General features: G+C 38.3%; 1 protein-coding gene across 4 annotated transcripts in view; it reads left to right on the forward strand.

The window, feature by feature from the left end:
• Nucleotides 1-22,285: 22,285 nt before the first annotated feature.
• SNCA (synuclein alpha) overlaps nt 22,286-24,875 on the forward strand; it is a 155,484-nt gene continuing 152,894 nt past the window's right edge. The window contains exon 1 of one of the 4 annotated variants that reach the window (XM_077765104.1): nt 22,286-22,364. The gene's annotated coding sequence lies outside the window, so the exon portion shown is untranslated. The other 3 variants (XM_077765101.1, XM_077765102.1, XM_077765103.1) reach the window with 3 other exon arrangements.

The raw sequence follows: 24,875 nt of genomic DNA on the forward strand, positions 1-24,875 counted from the left end.
AATGTATTACACAACCCATGGGTCCACGAGGGGTATAGTGATTTATTGATAAAGTTAGAATGGAGAAGAGGTATATAACTTTTCTTATTGTACATTTAATGTAGGGTAAGATTCTTCACAGTATCAGACACCATTTTTCCTGTTCAGATCCAGGAACTATGTCTCCATGTTTATTGTCAAAGGCACGGTTCCTAGTAAATTTCATATCTCCCACCTTGTAATAACAGGTTATTCATGAGGTCTTGGCTCCTCAGAATCCATTTGTTTTGAACTGATATGGATTGTCTTGCCTCTGCAGTTGCCTAATAGCATGTATTTACTGCTGCTTTCAGAGTTACTCAGGGTGCAGCATCCGCTGCGCTGCCTGTGAATACCAGCATCTAAAGACTCAAGAGTTATTACTGTGTTTTGTTGATGACAACCATACAAATCTTAGAGTACGCAGGAGAATGTTAACAATTTTTTCTCCCTCTCACGTTAACTTTACTGTTGGGAATTTTATTTCATAAACCTAGAACAACTCATCTTCCGTGTCTTCTCTTGAACTCTTTATGATATAATCACTGACTTTCCAGAGTGTGATCTCACCTTGCCTCTCACACATCACCACCAGGGAGGAGGATAGGGGAGGGGCTAGAGACTGAGAAAGTATAGGAACCACGTTTACACAAAAATGTCCGTTTCCATCTCTAGCACCCTTTAAGACCCACTGCTTGGGGCCCCTGGGTGGCTCAGTCAGTTGAGCATTGGACTCTTGGTTTCAGCTCTAGTCATGATCTCATGGATTCATGAGATGGAGCCCCACTGCAGGCTCTGCACTGACAATGTGGAGCCTGCTTGAGATTCTCCCTCTCTCTCTCTGCTGCTCCCCCACACTCACTCCTTCCATCTCTCTCAAAATAAATAAATAAACTTTTAAAAAACGCACAACAGACCAACTTCCTGAGAACATGACTTTGGGCTTTACCACATTGAGAAGCAAGCGAGGACATTATCAGAAAGACTCACAGGCAATATGGAGCAATTATCTTGAAAGCCCTTAGAGCAGATAGGTGCAGCTACCCCTGGAATCTGCCTGATGGCTGGTCTGGGGCCTGCGGAGTGAATGGCACAATGGCTGTGGGTAAAGGATACCTTCCAGCATTTCCACCTCTTATGTGCTGCAGACCAGAGGTGGCACCCTGCAGGAAACATGGATAGGTGAGAATGCATGCAAGAGTCCAGACATATGGGTTAGTGAGAGTCCATGGGTAGCCCAGAGCCCTGAACTGGTCCTGGGCCTAACATGAGTGAGTCACCCTACATAGGCACATCAGCACAATTCTGACTGAATCTTTCTTACTAAAGAAATACTTATCTAGCCAGTGGGAAGTGATCCATGACATGTTCTGACCATAAGGCCCCAGAATAAATCTATAGATATGAGTCCCGGGGTTCTCCAGAGGATCTGGTGAACTCCACATGGAACAAGGCTAGGGGTCAGAGAGTGAAACTGCAAAAAGGAGTAGGAACTCGTGCATAAGAATCCTATTCTAGGCTGAGAGTGCCCCTTCTGGAAAGCTCTGATGACCTGGCTGATTCCAGCACTAAAGGAAGGGAGAGTTGGAGAATTTTGAGGAAGCACTCCAAAGAATAGGCAGTGTCAGGAGTAGACTTCTGTCATGAATAAATAGAAGGAAAGCTTCTTTTTCCCATCTGGTAACAAAAGAGGTTGAGCCAAGCCTAATAGTGTATCTTTCTGATTTTTACCTATTGTTTAAATTATCCCATCTTCCTGGGACAGAGTAAGGGTTAAGGAAAGAATTCAGGAGAGTTTAAGGAAAAATCTCTCCTTATAGAGGCCCAAGAAATGTAGGAAAATGGTTTGCCCATAACAGGAGAGATAGCTGCCTTTTTCTTCAGCCACCAAAATAAAATTCAGAAAGTTCATACATTTCTACACTCACCTACTAACCCCTTGGTCTCATCATCTGAAATGAATCTCAAAACAATATGTATATAATGAAAAGTATTTATTTTATCCTTCCCAACTTTTTTAAAGTTTATTTATTTATTTTGAGAGAGACAGAGACAGCCAGCACCAGTAGGGGAGGGAGAGAGAGAAGGAGAGAGAGAATCACAAGCAAGCCACACACTGTCAGCATTGAACCCTATTAGGGGCTGGAACTCTCAAACAGTGTGATCATGACCTCAGCTGAAACTAAGAGTTAGACGCTCAATCGACTGAGGCAGCCAGGTATCCCTATTGCTCTTTTCTAATTATCTTATAAATAATGCTTAAGAAACTGGCTTACTTAAATTATAATTTTGTACTCTCTTGCTGGATTTGAAGGTACAAGTGCCTCAGTTGTTCATGTTCACCCCCTAAGTCAACAGAGTGTGGTTCATATGAAAAGGTAGCTAATTAAAACCCACTCAGACAAGGCAAAATCCTACTTCTTCTCTGCTTTAAGTAACTTCCGTCTGATGACTGATCTCAGCCACAGACCTCCACCGACATGTAAAAGGAGGGAGTCTTCAAAGTAAAGTTTGGAGCATTGTCATATGTTCTTAGTATATAGCCTCCTCCTTCCCCCTCCTTGTTTGGGATCTGTGCCACAGAACCCATAAAGAGGGATTTACAGAAGGTTCTGCTGTTTTCCAGGGAACAAATTGTGGACCATGAAACTGAAATACCCAGTGCTATTTAAATATATAAATATGCACGGCAGCTCAGTGTGCTTTTCACTGGATTAACAACATGCTGTTAAACCACAGAATAACAACATGCTGCTAAACCACGATGCTGCCAAAGGACCTGATATTTCAAAGCAGGAAACATCAGTGCTAGAAAAGGAGCAGTAGTAGCTCTAGGTTATGTCCATAATCCCTGTGTGAATATGTTATCTGCTTCATTGCCTAAAGCAGAACAAAAGAACGTGGCAAAGAAAACAAAATTCTGGATCAGCCCAACCTAGGTCCTTTGCCCCAACATAAGGCCTTTGTTGTTCTGTTTTCTTATCTGCAAAGTGCATATCATTATTAATACCCAACATAATTCAGATGATTGAATGAGGTTAATTAATTTATAGCACTTAGGTCACAGCTTGAGTCATAATAGGAATCAATAAACATTTAGCAATGGTGTTAGCAATCTTCACTTTCATTTGGATGATGAACCTACAGTATACTTATAACTTATATATCCATAGGAATAATGTAAGGAAAAACTAATTTTTACAAAAATAGTCTGAAGTGCTAACATATATATAGAAAGTAAAGTAGTGCTAAAATAATTTCACAATTTAAAGTAAATGACACTTGTACTACTTTACTTTGAAAAAATAATTTCAAAGTAAAGTAGTACAAGTGTCATTTACTTTGAATTGTGTTTATTTGACATCAGCCAAGTGGCCGTTTCAGTCCATGTAACTCAGGGGGGTCTCTAAGTATGGTTCCGGGGCCAGTAGCATCAGCGTCACCTGGGAAATAAGTTAGAAATGCACATTCTAGGGACCCATTCTAGGCCCGCTGAGAACCACTGATGTAGTTAGGGGGAAACCAACCAAAGCACTTTATTTAGCATCATGTAGGGAAAAAAGAAATCTGCTATAGATAAGTACTTCCTCAACTTTTAAGTATTTATTCTTACAAAAACCAAATCTGACTGTATTGTTACAAACAATACAAAAGTTTTTTTCACAATGTGTTTTCCTCTATTGTGATCTATGTTTAGGGAAATGCTCATCCCTGAATCCAGATATAAATTCAGGATCAGTCTGTTTTCTATCTATATGTTTCTACCTTCACCCCTCTTCTTTCTAGATAATTTTAATAACAACCTAAATGCTTGCCCCGAATATAATTTTCATTCCCTCCAAACATCTACAGAATAACATCAGTGTGTGCTCTTTAAGCAAAATGAATCAGATCACATTTCTCTCTTATTTAAACCTTTTATCACTCTTCCTATTGCTATGTTAAAGATATAGCCCAGTTTGTCCAAACGTAGAGAATGCAGTGTTTACTCCTACAGTCTAGCTGTGATTATTTGTAGTGCTCTCTTTCACTTTCACAAGTGCTTGGTTTGAATAATAAATTGTATGATTACTCTTCTCATTGCATTCATTACTTAATTTGAATTCCATAATTATACATACAAAGTCTTCATTCATGATGTCCTACTACTAAGGAAGGCAAGATTGATCCCACACCCTGATTTCCTTGCTGTAAAATCTGAGTGCATCAAAATCATGGATTGTGTCTTAATCATATTTGTCCCTCTAATATTCAACACCATGTCTGGCATTGAATAGACACTGAATGTTGATTTTTGAATTCTGAGTATTTACCTTTAAAATGAAAGTTTTTGTTACAAATGATATTCTGTGTCTACCATACTTGGATTATTAAGTATAGACATACGGTTTTTTATATTCTTTTTAACATGCTCATTTACTTCTTCAACAAATTATTACTGATACCTACTTGAGCAAGGTACTGGCCATACTTGGAACCTGAGAAACTGAAAACAATTAATGTAACATAAGAAGGATACAAGTGTTAAAAAAAAAAAAAGTTGCTGTAATTAGATTCCATGTACTGTGAGAGCACAAAAGAGGACATGATCAAGAGAACGTGCTGGGAAATGAACAGTTTTATGAAATAAATGACTTTTCAACTGAGTCCTGGAAGATGAGCAGTTTTTTCTCTGACAGACAATTTTTTTTTTTACAAATAGTTTATTGCCAAGTTGGTTTCCATATAACACCCAGTGCTCATCCCCACAAGTGTCCTCCTCCGTGCCCATCCCCCCCCCACATCCATCAGTCCTCAGTTTTTGTCAGCATTCAAGAGTCTCTCATGGTTTTCCACTCCCCCTTTCCCCCACCATTTCCCCCCTTCTTCTCCCCTACGGTCTTCCATTAAGTTCCTCCTAATCCTCCTATACGTGCAAACATATGATATTTGTCCTTCTCTGCCTGACTTATTTCGCTCAGCATAACACCCTCAAGGTCCATCCATGTTGCTACACATGGCCAGATTTCATTGTTTCTCATTGCCATGTAGTATTCCATGGTATAGATAAACCACATCTTCTTGATCCATTCATCTGTTGATGGACACTTAGGCTCTTTCCATGTTTTAGCTATTGTGGAGAGTGCTGCTATGAACATTGGGGTACATGTGCTCCTATGCCTCAGCATTTCTGTATCCCTTGGGTAAATTCCTAGCAGTGCTATTGCTGGGTCATAGGGGAGTTCTATTGTTAGTTTCCTGAGGAACCTCCACACTGTTTTCCAGAGGGGCTGTACCAGTTTACATTCCCACCAACAGTGTAGGAGGGTGCCCGTTTCTCCACATCGTGAGGTGGTATCTCAGTGTCTCTGACAGACAATTTGGGGGAAGCTATTCCAGGCCTGGGCATGAAGGTGTGAAGTAGCTATGAACATACAGGAAGGTGTAACTATTTAGCAGAACTGGACTAAGACATCCGAGGAGCCATGGGTGAGGCTAGACAGGTACACAGAGGCCCAGCCTAGAGAAGATTATTACTCACCCTGTAAATAATAGTGAGTCTGTAATGGTGTGAGATGAGGGAAGGCATGAGAGATAGAGAAAATCAGAAAGTTCAACCTGACTGCAAATATTGAAGGAGAGAGGTACGTACTCTTGGGCAACAAAATTATTTCAGATATCCAGGGAAAAAAAATTATGTGTGAATTTAGAGACCACTATGGAAAATGAGAGGAGATCAATGATGGACAAAATATTAAGAAGATAGATTTGAAGGACTTGTTGACTAGAAAGGAAGGGAGAAGAAAGATGTGATCAAGGATGAATTACAGCTTTCTGTCTTGGCTACCTTAGTGTTTGGTGCTGTCATTTGCCAGAATGAGAATATCAGAATGAGAAATGAATTTTTGAGGAGTAATGAATAGAAAAAAAGGGGAGGGTCTATAAAAAGACTTATGAAGAAATGGAGAAGTAAGGTAATAATCAGAGAGTCACCGTATCAAAGAAATTTAGAATTGAAGGATTTTAAACCATGGGGATTATCAATAGTAAAAAAGGCTACAGACCAGCCTGGGATTATAAGGACTGAAAAGCATAAGAAATATATTCATATTTCAGAAATAGATATCTGAGTTTACTAATGCCTTTGGCAAAACCATGGCATAATGTGTAAAATTTCATTCAGTTATAACCACATTTATTCAGTTCTTCTGGAGTTTTAGCTTCTAGACTAGGAACTATGAATACTAATATGAACAGAACCAAGCTTTGTCTCAAGGACTCCTGGTCCGCAAGGATAAGTCAAACATGTAAGTCAAGGTAGCCTGACTTACTCAACAATTTCACCTTGTCTGAATACTAATGTGAAGTTTTTTTTTTCCTTCATTGCCTTTAACCATACTATGTTCACTTCCTCTTTCCCATCCCTTGGTAGAATTTCAGTAGCTATATTATTTTCCTGACAGATTTCAGTATCCAGTTATTCACTCCAGAAGATGTTAAAGCTTCAATAGCCATAGCCTTCAAAAATTCCTCGTCCTCCTCCTCAGAATGCCGCATCTGTGACTTAAAACCCGAGATGAGAAGATGGAGTTTTTATAAATACTCTCCATTTCAGGTCCTTTAAGAGTTATCTGACAGCCACAGTTGGTGATAACATTGAATTTAACTGTAGTAGCAACAGTTTAGCTATTCTAAACATGAGCAAGTTTATGTTACCTAAAGCATCATAAAACTTTCCTATGTTGTGTAAATTTTTAAGCATGGTTGATAAACTGGACTAGAACGTTTCTAATTCTAAAAGCATTGTTCAATGGAGAGTCAATGTCAATTGGCTAGAGGGCTTAAAAAAAGTGTTTGGAGATAGGGAAGAGCTACTTCTTGAACCTGAGTGATGACACCATCATGAAAGTCTTGAGCCAGTAGTCTTACATGGATTCATTACTTTTGGGGGGGGGGGGAANTTTCTTGTGAACATTCCATATTTACTGAGAAAGCTACTGGAAGGAGCTATTTGTCATTCTCATCGCTTAAAATCTAGCATTATGAATTCAATACTCTATTGCTAGCTCCTCTGAATTCAGCCTGCTCTCTGGATATGCTGGGTAGAAACTGTCTTACACTTTTTCCTGTGGGAATTCCTTATATTTTAAATAAACACTAAGTGTTAATGCATCTCAAATCTCATCTTGCCATTTTGAGATTTTCAAAACCTGCTAGCTCTGAAAGTTAAAATGTTAAATCAGGTGAAAAACATTATAATAGATTAAAAATTGAAACCTCAAAGGATTGTAAATATAATTCAAGAATTTTAAAAGTGCAAATGTCTTGCCAATAAACAATAAATAATTTATTTTATTTTATTATTTATTTTTAAAAAAGTTTAATGTTTATTCATTTTTGAGAAAAAAGAGACAGAAAGACAGACAGAGCATGAGCAGGGGAGGGGCAGGGAGAGAGGGAGACACAGAATCTGAAGCAGGCTCCAGACTCTAAGCTGTCAGAACAGAGCCCAATGCGGGGGTTGAAACTACAAATTGAGAGATCATGACCTGAGCCAAAGTCAAACGCTTAACCAACTGAGCCACCCAGGTGTTACTAATTTATTATTTTAAGGAACAAAAACAAAGAATGTGTGAGACAATTGAGTCATTCAAGCAACAGCTTTATTAAATTACTGAAATGAGTTTAGAGAAACATAAGATATACATATTAATATACTTGGCTGTTTCTGAAAAAGGGATGAGTCAAAAATTTCTCATCAATTGATACTAAACAAAATGTTTGTTCAGACACAAATGAGAATTTAATTTGATGTTCTTAATTTAAATCATGTACTTCAATTTAGACTGTCTGCCAATTAAAAATCAAATGGATCTACGAGACAGCTATTTTAGGAACTAATATAGGTGATGAAAATTATGGCTATGAATTATTGCTATGAATTCCTAATGATCACTAAGTTGACAGTAAATACATGTACATTCATATATACATATATATACACACATATATATAGTGAATGCTGTATGTGTCCTGAATTAAAAAAAAAAAAAAAACACAACTACATATTAGTAGGAAGGAAATGAATTTTTCACAGATTTTAAATGCAAACACTTGTGAAATGAACAAAGAAGAGAAGCTAGAGGTGGAGAAAGAGCTGGAGATAGAGGAAGAGGAGGAAGGAGAGGAGGGATATAGGAAGTACTCCTTCAATAAACTGTGTGATAGTTGGCATATTCTGAAAATGTTATGTAATATAAGAAGTGAGACTTGTTGGGAGATAGAGATTAGACTTGTTCTCTCATGTAATGACTGTATTGAGTACCAGCTAGGCTAGAGATACAATAATAAAAAAAAAACAACACAGAAATTGAAGGCAGGAGATCCGGCTGAAATCTAGGCCCAACACTTAAGGCTCTCTAAGGACTCTGTTTCCTCATGCTTCAAATAAAAAGGAGAATGTGATTAATGATTGATATCTCAAAAATTAATGTGAGAACTAAATTCTAAATGAAGCCATGAGCATATTACCTGCCCCAGGTCAGTGTTCAAGAAATATTATCCCTTTTCTTTTTCACTATCGGAGGTAGTGGGTTCTTAATCTTTGTACATTTTCTTGTTTGTTTTACATACAGGTAAGGGAAAGCAAGATAGTATCTTGAGTTATTTATAAATTTGTGACTTGGAGGAAACATGTTGTCAATCAAATCATCTTTGTCCACAGAGTGTTACACTAGCTGGTGAAGAGTATTAGTTTGTGAAATTTGGTGTGGCAATAGCAAAATAGAATTTTATACATCTGTATGTTGAAGCAGAATTTCCACTGTGGAATTTTAAAATACCTTTTTTGTTATAGTCTCCTAATTCAAATGTTTAAATTAGTTACTGAGGTATAGACTAAAGTTCTCTTTTTTGGCCTTATTGAAGGAACTACAAAAATTACATTGAAAAACATACTAGAAATATTATTGTACATTTAATTAATGAATGCATTTATTATTAACTATTTTAGGTATTAAATAAGGCTAATAATCTGAAAGCTTTGTTTATTGAATCTGTTTTTAATGTTTTTAGGATACATTTTTTATAAACTATTCTATAATTTTATTAGAATAATAAAGAATAGTGTCAACCTTCTTTTATCCAAATCACTGAGTATATCAGTAAAGTTTAATTTAGGAACAGGAGCAATAATAGATTTCTCAACAGAGACAACCTAATATAAGACTTGTTTACATTGTGTTGAAGGGCTGAAAAATAACATAATGGGTTAACACAGAGATTAGTGAGTACAAGAAAACAGGGGTCACCCATAGGACTGGCGCAATGAAGGTCAAAGTTTGAGTTACCAGAATCTAAAATCTTAAAGTGGGACTCCTGTCAAGTTGGTATTCACACTTCTGAGGAGAGGGGGCTGGCATCTCAGGAGCCAGAGCTGCAATCAGACCCCTGAGGAAATGACACCCATGAGGAAGGGGCAATGCCTGGCTGGCTGGTGCTGTTAACTCAGAAGCCCAAGGGGAGAGGCCCACCTGGTTCACCTCGGGCGTCTGAGGAGAGAACGCTGCCTTCCAGCTCCTGGAAACCCTGAGGGCAGCAACAAGATTGTTACCAGAAATATACGAAGCACCTTGTGGACGGAGCCAATTGCTGCTACTGGTATGAAGGAAGATGGTCGGAGTCAGGTTATACCAACAATAACGGTCAGCAAGTAAGGATCAAAAATCCCTTCTCTCCCATCTTCCGCTATGTCTTCAAATCTAACAGCAGGCAAAGGAACATGGTTTGTGGATTCTAGCCCTAGCACCAGTGAGGTAAAAAAGGAAAAATAGACCTGGACTGAGGAGCAGTAGCTTTGTAACTGGTACAGTGATATTTCCTAAGTTTATCAAAATTTTTCTCATCATCAGTTTTGTTCGGCAAATTCACTTATTCAGGTATCATTGTGTGTTGGGGCGCCTGAGCGGCTCAATTAGTTAAGTATCTGACTCTTGATTTCAACTCAGGTCATGATCTCAGGGTCATGACAGCGAGTCCCTCATCAAGCTTCATGCTGGGTGTGGAGCCTGCTTAAAATTCTCTCTCCCTCATTCTCTGCACATCCTTCACTCATAAGTGTATGTGCACTTTCCCTCTATCAAAATAAAACAAAATAAAAATGGATATCAAGGTGTTTATTTTGTGATAATCCATTGGCAAGGAATTGAGTATTTGGTGTTCATGAAAAGCAAATTAATATCTCAGTACAAATTTTAATGCAATGTTAATTGTCTTAATTTAGGTACAGAGAACTGTCAAATTATCATCATCTGTTCAATTGATTACTCAAATATGAGAATCTAGTTGTAAAATTGGCATTCATTCTGGTAAATTATTACTTTTTAATCAAAATTTCAAATATACATTACTAAGATATATCTTCTACTTTAGGACTCTAAAATTTAAATAATAATTTATTATTGTTATCATCATGAACATATCATATCTACTGCACAAGTACCCTGTTATGGTCTTTATTCATACAATAATACCCTGTATCCTGAATAGGCCCAGTGTGGAAGTCAAGCTTCTCTATTTAATGTGTTCAATGGGGGAAAATGTGACAATAATTTGAGTAGGCACATATTTATATGTTTTTCATAGAAAAAGGAGACTAACCCTTAATGTTGCCAAAATTTTTTCTGCTTGTATAATTATCTCTATTCTCAGTGCTTCTTTTCATCACCTATGAGCCTGCATTTATTTAAAAGTTCCACTTGAATCACAATTTTGTCATGGAGTATACATAGCAGAAATCAAAACACATTTTATTGAAGCTATAAGGACAGAAAGTCCGAGGAATACAGTAACCAGAATATTCTAATGCTTCGCAAGGGATCCATGAATCTATACCTTACTAGATGGCACCTTTCAAGTTTTCATTTTCTTTGCAGAGTATCCAATAGTTCTGTCTTTGAAAGTGTTTCTGCCAAGATTGATAATCTCAGGACTGAGTCTGGGAAGCAAACAATTCAACATCCGGGTAAAAACAATGGAGAAAGATGAACACACATTTTTCAGGTTTATTCTTTTTTTTTTTATTCTGATAAGTTTCATCACCCTACAAGAATAAATGATTCTACTGGCTGGATAAATATGTTTCACTCATAGAGGTTTGAGAGTAATAAAATTAGTAAAGGTGGAAACTATAGGTCAGAAAGGGAAAGAATCAAAATGCCTCACTCAACCTGAGTCTAATGAAAATACCAAATAGCAAAGCTAAAATGGTACAATAATATTTTGAATAATTTGAATCAAAGTGAAAATAGCATTTGAATATTTTCATGTACACAGTTGGCATTTAAGAAGCTTTTGGGACAAATTGCTGGGTTCTAAAGATATGCACTCTGAAAGTCAAAGAACTCTAGTCCTCACAGGAATCCCTTGTGTAAGTAGATAGTGTCCTACAAAAGGAAATATGGAACCAAAAGAGAGGCTGAGAGATTAGTGGGTAAAGAGGTGCTTGGGAACCTCCTGGGTGCTTTCTCTGATACATGCCAAGTTCTGGAGGTGTAGAGAAATGTGAGGCCCTCAGTTGTTTGATAAATAATCATTAATTTGAACTGAATATTTAGGAGCAACTGGATCACAACCAGAATTTCAAAGTCCAGCAAAATATATTTAAAAAGTAAATTTCTTGGAATATAAGTGATGTTCTCTTTGTCTATATGTCATTTATCAATCAACATGTACGATTTCTACTGGATTGTGTGGGCAGTTTAGAACGGAAAGGCCTACAAGGTGGAAAGGTAAAAAATGAATAATGAATGCTTTTGATCTTCTAGTTGGTTATAGGAAAGGTAAAATCGGAAGACACATTCTTTATAACCTGATCATTCATTTCTTTAAATTTTCAGTCCTAAACTTTATTATACAAATTGTATTTCAAGTTAATCTCCTCAGCCCCACTCTTTTTAAAGAATGACAAATGAAACGGTAACAATCAAGTGATATTGGTGAAGCTGATTTTGAAGACTTAGATAAAAAAAAAAAGCCTTAAATTTATTTTTAGTTGAGCATATTTATTCCAAGTTATTCATAGTGCCAGCTTTTGTTTTCTACCCCCAGATTTTGTTCTTTACTCTCTGAAACCTGCAGAGTGCAAAACAAGCCCTTGAAAGGAGAGGATGGGATGGTACCAATTCTATGTATCTTATTTCCTGGCATATTTGTTTATGAGAGTGAACAAAGGGATTCGTGTCTATGGTAAAAATATGGCCTCTGCATCATCCACTGCTGTGACACTGGTTGGTTAATCTTGGGCCCGTCACATGGCTTCTACAAACCTCAGGTTACTTGTATGAAGCACTAGGCTCATCATGTAGCTACACAGTTTTTATTTCAAAATATAACCATCATCCTGATGGATTATTTTTCTAGGCCTCCCATACCAAAGTGCCAGGAATTGGGTGGCTTAAACAACAGAAATTTATTTCTCATTATTATCCTGGGTCAGCGGAGTTGGTCTCTGTGGTCTCTCTCCTTGGCTTGTAGGTGGGCATGTCCCTCCAGTGTCGTCACTGTCTTCTCTGTCTGCGTGTGTGTGGCCTAATCTCCTCTTCAGTCAATCATATTAGCTTAGGCCCAGCCTGATGACCACTTTTAAATTTAATCACCTCTTTAAAGATGTTATCTCCAAATACAGTCACATTTTGAGGTCCTGGAGGTTAAGATTTCGATACCTGAATTTGAGAGGGACACAATTCAACCCATTACACTTAGGATGTTAACTCTCTTGGCTATCAGTGCTTTGATAAATGAATTTCTGCTACTTGAATCAAGACCAATATTTTAGAAAGGGAAAGTCATGAGAAATAAAAGGAAAAAACTGAAAGAGAGAAAAGATAAGGCGAAGGGGGAAGAAAAATCCTGACTAAACAAGAGGTTTCCTAATTATGTGAAGTGTCTAAATTCTATCATCTAAGGATTCAGAGAAACTTTTGTATCTGTCTTTGCCTTCATTAAAAGTCTCAATATGTCAGTCACAATATACAATTCATATAGAGAAATTTCCTCAAATTGCTTTCTCTAAATCCAAAGCAAAAATTAATTTGCATATTTGGCAAGTATGCAAAAACTCAACACCATTCCAACACTGACAGAATAATTCGAAAGGATTTTAGATGAGACTTAGCATATTATTACTGGCTCTAATTAGCACTCTAAAAGGTATAACATTCTTTGTATGCAATTAAGCGCTATTCAGAAAGGTGTTAAATTTATTATCTTTTCTTGGGGAAACAAAAGATGTGGAAGAAATCTTGAGAAGTAGGACTATAGTGATCATGAAAGTGTAAATCATCTAGATCAAATAATTAAAGCTTTAATGGAGGAAAATATCACATAAGAATAATTTCATGGATGTTACTAGCTAAGTGTTACAAGCAGAAATCAAGAGGATACAAGTTCTGCAATGTTCTCTTGTTTTGGATAGGAATTAAAGAGGGTGTTCCTTTCTCTTATAGGACCAAGTGACTCCATCTAGATGTTTCTCCTTACAGAGCAGTCTCTGAGATGCTGATCCTTTTCACAATGAATTGGAGCATGTGCCCTGTTTCACTACTTCTTCCCTTCTCTGCCACTGTGGCAGGTCATTTCTAGGTCATGATAACACATGATGCTTGTGAATCTCTTCTCATCTTCAGATAAGTCTCTCTGTACCACTACAGGATGCATCCTGCAGCTTTGTAATCAAGTTTGGGGAACCTTACTGCTTGCAGTATTTTTAAGGTTTAAAATTCCTGAATAAGAACAGTCTACTTTAAGTTTACATATGCTAAATAACTCTCTTAATTACATGCATATGAGTGGTTTTTAACTAAAAATTGTATATATAAAAACAAAGTTGAAGCTCTTCAACTATTAGAATTGATGAGTCCCAAGATGCACCTGCCAGTGCTGATACACTCTGATAGATGTTTTTTTTTGTTTTGTTTTTGGAAATTATTCTAACAGAGTTGGCTTTACTGGTAGGATGGGAACAGAATTGTTTTAGACAGAAGAATGTTCAATGTTTTCAAATCTTTTCATCTCTGATGTAATCTTTGGCTTTTCTAAAGTGTTCCAAATTTTCACCCTTACTTAGATTTCTAGTTTAAAATCCAGTCATGTGCGCTGTATATGGCAAATGGCTGAACTCCTGCTTCACTTCCTGATACCAATCATTTCCTTTTTTTAAGTTATTTATTTTTTTATTATTTATTTATTTTATTTATTTTTATTTATTTATTTTGAGATTGAGAGAGAAAGAGAGAGAGAGTGTGCCCACAAGCGAGGAGCAGAGAGAGGGAGAGACAGAATCTTAAGTAGGCTTGGCCCTGTCATCACAGAGCCCATACAGGCCAATTCAGGCTCAAATCCACAAACTGTGAGATCATGACCTGAGCTAAGACTAAGAATCCAATGCTCAGCTGACTGAGCCATCCAGGTGCCCCATGATGTCTATAATTTCTTAAGGAGTTTTAATTTTATAGACAATTAAATTGAATGGTTTTAAACAAGTTATTCTGAGAAATTTGTAATAAATACAAGATGCACTTGGACCACTTCTCTTTTGCTTCTAGGTAGATTCATTTTGATGCTTGACATTTGTTTTCGTACTTTTTTGCCTCACTGGGAAAGTGTCTTCATCCTCACTTCCTTTTCATCTAATTAGTAGCTCTTTCATGTCCAGAACTAAGTCTATCCTTTACTTCCATAAGCATTATTTAATCATATGTGGCATTTGTCTCAGGAGATGAACAGTAAAATGATTATCCCCCTTTTTTCCACTAAAGTATGCTTTATAAGTTAGGTAGAATTAGCTATTTCACACACCATCATGGTAGTTATTTACATATGTTAGCTCTCCGTTTTCACAAGTTTATTAAATAAATATAGCGAACCATTCCCTCTTAAACAGCAGAGGGCAAGTGGAAGAAAAAGTCAACTGTAAATATCTGGAGCTGCATTGTGTGCATTGTGTGCCACTTAAGAAGAAAATATGGCGACAACAGGCTTTATTGTTTACTAGTTATGTCACATATCGCATGAAGACTAAGGGGTCTTAGCAAGATACCTAATCAGAAACTTGGAAAATTACATTGCTAACTTTATGGAAAATGCAGGAATGTTCTTACAATTGTAGTAAACAGCACAAATAACCTTCTTTGAGTATATGACATTATTTCTTAGGACAGATCTCTAGAAGTGAAATTGCTCAAATATACAGACATTGCTTTTGGTACATATTTTTTAATGATCTTTTAGAAAAGGTAATTCTTAGCAGGTGAGTCAACAGATTATCTCATATTGCTGGACACAATGATACTTTATCCTTTTTCTTGTAGGCATTTATTTCTAATGAGCTTGTACTATTTGTGTAACAACACAAACTTATATTTATATATCTTTTCAGTCAGTCCTATCATGGAAATCCACTTTGATTTTTAACATGTGTGAGGGTGTTATTTTAATCATTTAAATATTCCCTCCAAGTTAAGACCATAATCCATGATGATTAAGGAGATTGAATTCTCATTTAATTGCTTGTTGTTATACACATAGAGAAATAAACTAAGCCATTAAACATGGGTTGCTTTTACTACTTGGCAAATCGTTTCACTGCTATTCTTTCTTTACTGCACATAACATCTACATAGGTGTATATTTGTCTATTATAATCTTTTATCTGTATTTTAATTATCACATAGACGTATGCTACTTCCTTGCTTGAAAATCAGCTGCACACATTTGAGTAACATCAGTGAGATTTTTTTTTATGTGAATTAGGTTTTCTTTTTGGTGATTGTGTAAAGATGTTTGGGTGTTATTTTTCTTTGTTATATATGAACTTGAAGACATACCTCTAGTTAGATTTCCTGTAGGAATTGAAGATTTACATATTTAAGCATATTAATTTCTGCACTTTAAATTTTGATAATGTTAAATAAAAATGCACTTTATTTTTTAACCATTCTTAAATGTTTAATATCCACTGCTATAAAAAAAATCCTTCTTTGTGATAATCTGATTACTCAGAGTTTCTTCCTATCCTGATCTACAAAAACAAAAACAAAAAAACAGCTTTGAATATAATGGTTTAATGGGGAAAATTAAAGAAAATTTATTTTTTAGATATGATTCATTGTCAAATAGGCTAATATACCGTGTATAAAGTGTGGTCTTGGTTCTTGGGTTAGATCCCTGTGGTTCAGTGGTTCATCGCTTACATACAACACCCAGTGCTCATCAAAGAGAATTTAAATCAAAATGGACTTAATGAACAATCATTGCTTACCACAGAAAAGTTGATTTAAGAGGAACTCATTCGTAATACATAAATATATAAAAACAATCATTAGGCTGAAAATATAGACAAACTGTTGTCCCATTCTTGTGAAGATAATAGAAGAGAAACAGAATTCAAGTGATATTTATAAAAATTAAAAATAAAAATTAATTTTAAAAAGATTGATTATATACATGATACAATATAATTTTTTTAATCAAAATGGTGTTACGAATATGTATTTATAGGTGTCATTATATTTTAATGCTAAACTGTTTATCAAGTACCCATTAAATAATTTCTTCTTTGAATAATTTCCCTTTCTTAATTTTTTAATAATGTAAATTTCCAATTTTAGTTGGAATAGTAAGCTTTCAAAACATTAATGACATGCTTTTCATATACAGTTGAAGAAAATTTCTGTTTTTTTAAGTTTATTTATTTATTTTGAAAGAGAAAGAGAGAGAGAGAGGTGTCCTGCTGTCAGTGTGGAGCTGAGCTTGAACTCACAAACCTTGAGATCACGACCTGAGCCAAAATCAAGAGTTGGGCGCTTAAATGACTGAGCCACCCAGGCACCCCAAGAAAATTTCTTACATACCACTTACTATTATCTACAATCAAATTACCTACAGAGGGAAATAAATCAGATGCCCGCATAATTTTGATGTTATATGAAAAACATGCTCATTTTATTAATTTGCTGTGATTTCTGTTTACAAAGCATATAACTTCAATTCAAAAACGCTACACAAGACATTACAATTTCTCCTGAAATATTTCTTTTCATCCATTTATTTTTCCCCTGCTGAACTCAAATGCTCCTGAAAAGTGGAAGTAGATCTGTCACTGCCATATCAGTCTGTCCATTCTTCACTCACCTGGAACATTAGAGACTGAGTTTATCTCTGAATTGGATATTCATTCTGAAGCTTTTCAGAGCTTCTGTCTTGATGAGTCTGGCAAATTTGGAAACCATTTGTTGTGTCATTTTATTTCTCTCCCATGGCAAATCAACATAATTCATACAGAGTTCTGCCACCACCCCTTTAAAGAAATCTGGTTTCAAGAATGCAGAACTGCTGATTAAAGATAGTAAATGTTAATTCTATTGCTATCACTATTATTTCTTCAGGATACTGAAGCAAATTCTATGAATGATGTTGTTCTTGTAATCCATACACTAAAGAGAGAAAAGAGACACTGGTAGATTTTAAATTAATGATTCCTGTTAATACTCCTTGCCTACCCCTCATCCCAATTTCCCACAACCTCTCTATCTGGCTGGGAATGTTTTATTTGCCATAGTAAACCAAAGTTATTGATAGGGAGGCATTAGATATCTCAGGTATGTTGTGTGTGGAACAGGAGGTTGGGGAGGGCTGAGAATAATGTTGAAACTGGTGTAGTGACAAAGTTTCCAAAGGCACCCTACAGGAGAGGACTAGGTAACCGTAGTGTTACCTCAGTGTCTCAGACCACTGCTACTAAGTGGTCGAAACTTGGTGAGTCCCTGTGTTTAACTTGTACCTGGTACTCCTATTCTCAGAAATCTACCAGGCTCACTAGGACTTAGTGCATTTCTTGAGCTCATAAATATGTTTTTTTCTAAAGCATTGGAACTTTTTAAGTCCTAAAGTGTTTAAATATTTTACCTATCTGGCTTCAAAGTCTTTGTCTTAGAATTGCACATATCTTCATAGTCTTGGCACCACAAAAACCACAGGGATATTCAAAATGATACGCCATTGAATTTTACCTATTTCACACGGCACTCTCTCATGGTCGCAATTTATAGTCATTCTACATTTTTGATGATATACTACAATATTAGTAGATGTGATAAATTACACCATGCTGGAATAAATGTCCATCATATTTTGCTGCCTACGGTATTGTAGAAACAGCATGAAGTTGTTGATGGGATCAAATTAGAGAATCTTCTTTGGACACTATGCTCCCTCTTCATTGTTCTTCCTATCCTTTTGGAGTAACTCTATGGCCCTGTCTCTAGCTCAACCCCTTTTAAAAATCCTACACAGTATTATCCCAACTGTATCCATTAGGCTTTGCCTCCTGTGTTCACTACGAAATTACAAGAGAAGCCTATGAAGATGCATTTCACACATCTACAGAAGATGAGAAAAAGGTACAGATAGAGAATAAGATACAGATGACCCAAGAATCAACATTACGTTGCCCCTTGTGTACAAAGATAGTAAAGATTGTATTTTCTTCACTTAAAACACATTAAATCCATTCTTATTCACTCTTTAATACTTGGTCATGAGAAGCTTCCTTATTTATCATGTTGTTCCATTTTGCAGAACAACCTCACCACATGGTACACCTAGAAAATTAGTTGTTGTAAGGGGAAGACAAAGAGAGTCTAGGTTAACCATGCATCTCATACAATGTTAATTTCTACCTAAATTACTGTGTTAACCTCAGATAAAACAATCCTTGTCAGGAGCCGCACCGGCCTCTCTGGATGACAGTCACAGCAAGGAAATGGCAGTGTTTGCAGCTCCAGCCATGAGAAACGAAAACTGGTATCTCCATCTGCTACTACTGGCTCATGTTGGAAATGAGCCTGCTGGTATTGACCAGGCCTCACAATATTCCATATCAGACCCATATTCTGAACACAGATACCTCATAAGGAAAAGCATATTCTGCCTTTACAAAAGAGATTTTAGATGAAAGCTCTGTGGATGATTGTCAAAAGGCTCTTCCTATGGGCCTTGCAGACCCAAGAATTAGATAATAAAGGGGGTTAAGAACACAAGAGTTACAATTGAGCCTGGCCCCGAGACAAAGAGCCTAATTTAGTGTTAAGGTACAGATAAGGGCAGAACATAGTTACTACATATATCTTTGCTAATTGGTGATGTATGGCAGTCCCTTCCCCAAGGCCTACTTTCTGCAAACATCCTCCCTTACAGGTGGCTAGGATGAGGATAGATAAGAGTAGCTAAAACATTACCCACAAACAAAAGGCTGACACATTTAGGGCCTCTATGGTGTTTACACATTCAGCATCAAATAGGTTTCCACAAACAACTCATTCACCAGCTCAAAAACACTGGTCCTCTTGAGAGCCAGACGGAATGACTTTTAGCCCATCTATACACTTAGCCTATGACCTAACCTTAGCGTTATTAACTTAGAACAAATATGTATCCTGTCTTTTACTAAGAATACCCTGTTAATTCTTTAGTTATAAGATTTACTTAACCTCACTATAATTGGAATAGTTCTGCAAGAATATTTCTGTAAAACCTGCTTCTGTACAATTTCCAAAGCATCTTATCACAAAGAGTTATCCATTGTAAAAATTCCTTTTTCTGATGTCATAACCTATAAATAAAGACACCAAAACCGACAGGACAGAGATACCTGCCTGGTGATCAGAAAGGATCTCGGGGCTCTCTCACTCTCTCGCCAACACCGTCCATCCTTCAGGGACCCCTGGACCTGTCGGAGACGGCCTCCGACAAATCCTATTAAAGAGTAGCAAAATATGTAGATTTCATTTATGAAAGAGACAATCAAATATATAGGTAGTAGTTATTAAGAAAATGTGCACATCAGTAATGTCTCCCAATAGGTTATTCTTCCATATTCTTTATGAACTATAGGCCATTCAATGAGTCAAATTTTTTTCTCAAGTTTAAAATTTAAAGTTATATTTATACAGTTAAAAACTTACTTAATACTATGCTGTCAACCAATGATGAAAAGAAAAATAATATCTTTAGTAACTCTAGTTTCCTTTGTCCTTGAATAATTCAATTTCCTTAAGAATACAAAGCTAAGATACTATAAGTAGAACATAAGTAATGTCACTATTGATATCACCACCAGAAATTAAAAGTTTATTGAATGCTTACTATGTTCAAGGCACTTTGAAGGGAGAAAAGAGTAGAATACAGAACTATAACTATAATTCTAAATGACAAAAATTGGTTTACAGTTTTCTTTCTTTTCTTTCTTTCTTTCCTTCTTCCTTCCTTCTTCTCTCTTTCTTTTCTCCCTCCCTCCTTCCTTCTTTCTTCCTTCCTTCCTTTCTTTCTTTCTTTCTTTCTTTCTTTCTTTCTTTCTTTCTTTCTTTCTCTTCCTTCCTTCCTTCCTTCCTTCCTTCCTTCCTTCCTTCCTTCTTTCCTTTTTAAGTCATTTTCCCCTACAAAGAATTACCAATGTAGAAAAGGCAAAATTTTAAATACGAATGCTTTGTTTTATAATAGCTTAAGTTCTTCTTGATTTCTATGGTCAAATCCAAGTCCAAAGCTTATTTCTAACAGAACTGCATCCCACCTTTTTTCTCTCACCCTATACCACACCCAATCTGCAGAGTTATAGAGTAACTGTTAACTCAGGAGACTATTGCACCCTTTGGAACAGTTCCTGATAGATTATCTTAGCTCTGCCACTTAACAGCTAGGCAATTTCAGCCTTTTACCAAAATACTTTGAGCTTCAGATTTCCTGACTATAAAACTTACATAATAAAACTTAATTTACCACTTGTTGTGATAAAATGATACAGTACATTAGTCTTTTGTGAAGCATAAAGTATCATATAAAGGTGCTACAGTATCATGCTGTGCTAAAAGAAGCACAAAAATTCAACAACCACTCCAAAATAATTCTCTCATTAGTCTGCTATGGGACCTAAGAATATACCCCTTTGACTTAAAACTTTAGGTTCCAAGGAGGTTCCTTTTCAATTATAAGCATATCATATCATATATTAAATAATTGTCATAATGGTCTACCAAGGTAACTTGCAGTGGTAGGTCACAGTGAAAAACATTAATGCAATAATAAAAAAGTAATAAAAGGAAACAAACTACTTATACATGCAGCATGAATAAACTTCACAAATATGTTGAGTGAAAGAAGGGGAAAATTTCATATGATATGATTCTTTTTTTGTGCAATTCTAAAATATGTACAACTAAAAAGAGCAAAAGGGAATTTTCTGGGGTGATGAAAATGTTCTGTCAAAATAGTGGGGATTACACTGATGCATATGTTTTTCACATCTAATTTAAAACAACACTTAAGATCTGATGATTTCACTGTATGTAAATTATAATAGAATTTGTTTAAAAGCCCATGTAAGTGTTATTGTGGTTATTTAAAAATAGTTCTTATGTTTTATGTATACAGGCTGAAATATTTACAGATAAAAGGATATATGTAATTCTTGGGATTTAGTAAAAGATGAGGGGTGATGATAAAAAATGGAAAGTGGTTGAGCATGTAGACGAAACATGACTAGCCATGCATTGAAAAATGGTGGCAGTTGGGTGATATTCACATGGGAGTCTTTTATTCTCTCTGCTTTTGTTTATGTTTAAACATTTTCCATGATAAAAAGTTGAAAAGAGAGGGGGTCATCTGTATTCATCTCACTTACAAAAGAAAACTGTGAACAGAGGACATAACTTGTTTAAAGTCTCAAAGCCAGACTGGAAACCAGCTCTTTAAGTTTCCTTGCGATCCCAAGGAAACAAAATATGACTGTTTGGAAAGGCTGTTTTTTAAAAAGGCAGACCAATAATGCAAGGACTTGTAATATACATATATAACATATGCGCGGGCTTGACAATTTTTGCATTGCTCAACACATTTTCACGTCAACAAATTACACATATAATTTGCTTCCTGTTTCTTTTGGTTTCAAGGGGTTGTTTGTAGATTTAATTGCATTTTACTCAAATTTCAGATAAAATAAAACAAACAACAACAAGAAGAAAAAACATACAGCTAAGACTTGTGTGTTTGTGCCCCCCCACCCCCACCCCCTTCAGTGCTAAAATCATCCTCTCAATTCAGGCAAAAACAGCAAATGGATTCTGTTAGAGGGAGGAGCTTGGTTCTCCATTCTGGTGTGATCCAGGAACAGCTGTTTTCCCTCCGGCTCTGAAAGACGTGAAAATATGTTAAGCAATGCAAAAATTGTCAAGCCCGCGCGTACATATGCGCGTCTGTGTGCGGGATGGGGTATGCGGGGTGTTAGCTCCGAGGGCAATGCGAATCACATCAGAAAGGTGAGTCGGGTGCAGAAGGGACGAAGAAATTGAATGTGATGGTTCGGGAGAATAAACCACGCTGAATTTGTCTCCTCCATCAAGCACTCGAGGGTGGAGAGTAAATTCCATTTCGAGAACGAAAAACCTTAGGACCGCTTGGTATCGACGTCTGGGGAATATTTATTCCGTATTCCACTGATGGGGGGAAAGAAATCGGCGTCTGGCAGCCGCGGATTGGTGGACAAGAAAATGGTGATAGTGGGGTGGAAAGAGGATTTGAAGAGGCTCCTCCTGCCTCAACCTGTAACTCTTCCTTACTAGTTTCCTCTCCATCCGCGGGACCCTCATCACCTGAGGTTAAGAGCAAGGGAAGATCTGAAGGATGTTTGAACAAAAGCATCTTAAACACTGTGTCCTACAGCCGTTAGTTAATAAAACATTACAGCGATGCGAGGGAAACGTGCTCTTCCTGGTAGTGCTGGTAAGAGCATCCTTCGCGAGCGGCTTGCCTCCTTCAGGAGCCTCCCAAGAGATGGCTCTGTCTTTGGTGGTCGATCTCTCCGACCTCCGCTCCCCCAGGCTGGCTCCCCCAGGGGGTCCAGTGAGGAGCCGGCGGGAAAGGCGGAGGCAGCGGAGGAGGGGGGAGGGCAAGAGGGAGAAACCTCAGCCTGACAGCTCCCGGTCGCCACAAGAGTCCCTTGATCTTGAACTTGAGGTGAAGCGCCGGACCCCGCACCTCCCGCCCCCAGGCCCGGGCTCGCGGCTGGAGTGTGAGGCGCAGCCTCCCCCCGCCCCCATCCCCATCCGAGTGGAGCGAGGTGCACGCGGCCGGGAGAGCGGCGAGCGCCGGGAGAAGGGCGGGGAGAGGCGCTGACAAATCAGCAGCGGGGGCGGTGAGCGGAGGGGAGGGAGGAGGAGAGAAAGGAAGAGCAGGAAGACCGCGACGACGAGAGGGGACCCGAGCGAAAGGGCGAGAGACCCAGCGCGGAGACGCGGGGCGAGGTGCGTGCCGGCGGTAGAGCAGATCCCCGGACCCAGCCGGCCCTGAGCATCCTTCGCGCGCTCCCTCCCTCCCCTTCCGACCTCCGTCTCTTTCTCTCGGATCCAATTGTGCGGGGGACGGGGAGTGGCAATTCGACGACAGGTTCGCGGGCTCGCCTCCCCCGCCCCTAGCCTTTCATCACCAGGGGGTGCTGACCGCAGCCTCCTCTGGGGACCGTCCGCGTCCTGGGGCCGCCTCCTCCCTTTCCGTGCGCCTCTTCTCCTCCCCCTTCCGTTTAAATAACATTGGGGAATTGTTAACAATTTGTTCTTAGGGGCGGGTGGAGAGGAGTTGTAGTGCTGAGGATCAGAGGGATTCAGGTAAGGATCAATGGATTGGAAGGGGCAGCTTTGGAAATGCTAGGGAAACGGGGAGGAGAGGAGTCGTGGACCGGGAGGGGGTGGGGAGTTGGTGCGGCAAGGAGGACCCTCTGTGTCAAGTGTCTACAGTGAGCTTGACGAAAGTAAGTTGACCTCTCGCTTCCGACATTCTGCTCTTCTTGTCCCCAAAGACTGAGAGGTTGGGCTGCTTCTCTGGGATACGCTTTTTCCCGTGGGAGACGCGAGGATGCTCGATGGAGCGTGAGGTGCCAACTTTTATTTCTCTGTTACCTTAAATCCCCCAGTCCGCCCCCTCAGTCCTCTCGGTGAAGTAAGCGAGCTACGTTTGGCACATGATTAGATGGAAATGCAGGGAAGGCAAGTCAAGTCAACAGGTGGTAAGGGGTTAACAGGTGCGGGTGCCTGGTGGGTGGTGAATTCACGCACGCGGAGAACACCCCCTCGGGTGGCTGGCTCCAGTCAGGAGACTGTTCCCGGGTGTGCACAGGCGCCTGCTCTGGGTAGATAGCTGGGGGCGGGCGTGGATGGTCGGGTGGATTAGAGCGCAGGGGAGGGTGGGCGCACTGTGGGCCCGAGGTTGAGCCACACCCAGGGCATGTAGGTCTCTTCCCTCCCTTCTACAGGATCGACCAGTTAGCCCTCTTCTGGAATTCATTTTAAGACTGTCCCTGACCCCATACCTCTAGCTTCTTTTCATTTTCTTTTCCTGTGACCTTTTAACCATACTTCTTATTTTTATTTGTTTTTAATTTTTAATGTTTATTTCTGAGAGAGAATGTGAGTGGGGGAGGGACAGAGAGAGAGGAAGACAGAATCCGAAGCAGGCTCCAGGCTCTGAGCTGTGAGCACAGAGCCCTAAGCCCTGGGGTCGAACTCAGGAATCCACAATCTGTGAGCTCATGACTTCAGCGGAAGTCACAGGCTTAACGGATTGAGCCACCCAAGTGCACCTTAGCCGTACTTCTAATTTACCTTGTCACCGTTTGGACTCGGGAAAGTTCAAAGAGGGGTCCATCTTTTCAGGCAACTACACTTCGAAAATACAGTAAGCACAACTCAGATGATTCATCTTAATCCATGCTTAGGCAGCTAGACTTTTGCTAGCCAAGATGGATGAGGAATGCTAAATTTTTAACGCAAAAGCTA

This window comes from Crocuta crocuta, unplaced genomic scaffold (genome assembly GCF_008692635.1).
Source record: "Crocuta crocuta isolate KB4526 unplaced genomic scaffold, BGI_CrCroc_1.0 scaffold134, whole genome shotgun sequence".
NCBI lineage: Eukaryota > Metazoa > Chordata > Mammalia > Carnivora > Hyaenidae > Crocuta > Crocuta crocuta.